The sequence below is a fragment of the Rattus rattus genome, chromosome 8, assembly GCF_011064425.1.
Source record: "Rattus rattus isolate New Zealand chromosome 8, Rrattus_CSIRO_v1, whole genome shotgun sequence".
NCBI classification, from domain to species: Eukaryota; Metazoa; Chordata; class Mammalia; order Rodentia; family Muridae; genus Rattus; species Rattus rattus.
Genome location: NC_046161.1, coordinates 84,191,020 through 84,192,543, shown reverse-complemented (window position 1 = coordinate 84,192,543; position 1,524 = coordinate 84,191,020). Strand labels below are relative to the sequence as shown.

General features: G+C 46.6%; 1 non-coding gene across 1 annotated transcript; it reads left to right on the top strand.

Moving 5' to 3' along the window:
* Positions 1-592: 592 nt before the first annotated feature.
* Positions 593-723, top strand: LOC116908405. Its single transcript, XR_004388948.1, has one exon. It is a non-coding gene; the product is annotated as a small nucleolar RNA SNORA17 (small nucleolar RNA).
* Positions 724-1,524: the final 801 nt, after the last annotated feature.

The window sequence follows — 1,524 nt, the reverse complement described above, 5'->3', positions numbered from 1 at the left end:
CCTCTCACTCCCAACTCCTACCTCTGCCCAAATCTCACGCTCTTGCCTTTATTTAACAAATTCAGAGAAAACCCCAAGGCAAACCACAACAGTCTACAATGTCACATTGGACTCACACAAACAAAAGAAGTCTCTATGCCCAAGTCTTAACACATACACATACATGCATACATGCATGCACACACGCACATGCACATAATGTAAGCAATATGAAGGGCCAAGACAGTATATCTCCTCCCAATCTGTAGGTCCCATAAAAATGGTATCCAGTGATAGTTTTCTATGAAACAGAACAAAAAATTCAGAGATATTAAAGGAGACAAAAACATCTCAGTAAACTTAAAGAGAATAACAACAAATGTCTGAGTGATGTCCAAGAAAATACTAACATGAAGATAAATGAACTGATGAAGATGATTCGGGATTTGTAAACTGATTTCAACAAAGACACGGGATTATTGAAGATGGCTCAAACCAAAATCAAGATGAAATTGAAAAAAAAAAGTCCAATAATGCAATTAGAAAACTCAGTGGAGTGCTTTACAGGAAGAATGGTCCCAGATAAAATATCAAGATTAAAGCATAAGGTACGACTGCCCTTAGGAGCATTGCAAGTGTGGCTGCTGTGTCACATGTGTTTCAGTAGATGGCAGTGAGGGGAGAGGCTGTGCCTAGGCCCAGTGTTCTGCCCTGTAAACATCAGAATAATTAGTAGCCAATGTTCCCTGAAAAAAGTGAACCTGAGGAGATCATCAGTCCAGTACCACATAAGCCCAGACAGGCTACGCAGACAGGTAGCTTGTCTGTGAGGACCACCAGTCCAGTGCAGTGCAAGTCAAGGGTGGGGGCACCTTCCTAAGATGACACCTGCCAGGTACCATAATGCATGAGTGGGGCATAGCACTCCTAAGACCACTCCTGAGATGACCACAGACATTCAAAGACTCCGGGCACAGCCTAGAAGAGCCTGGGAGTTGTAAGTGTTGGGGAAATGGAAGAGAGAGAGAGAGAAACAGAAGGATGTGGGCACAATGAAGGCAGGCAGAGCTGGAGACTCAAGGGTAGTGAGGAACAGCTTGATGTGAGGACCCAATGATGCCATCTGAGACTATGGTGAGGTCTTGGCCTGTGTTGCCATCAGAGGCCATGTTTGGATCCATGGCCCCACAGCAGCAGAGGTCTGTTATGACCAAATGCCAGGTGGACATCTCTGGTAAGGTCTGCTGCCTGGTGACATGCTGAAGTCTGAGTACTGTGAAGAATTCCCACCCCTTACTTGGGCATCATAAAAGAGCTGGCCCTGGGGGTTGGAGAGCAGGAGAGCCGACCCCACCCCTAGCCAACTACAGTACTCAGGAGAGCAGCTTCCACACATCAAGGGAGTTGTGGGTAAACCAGTCCCCATGTTATGAGCTTGAGAGAGCAGACCCTGCCTTGTGTCTGGTAGGCAGTGGTGTAGATGAGGGAGAGTTGCCCTCCACCCCCTTTCTTGTCCCTTAACACCTACCACAGGCAACAAGCTGG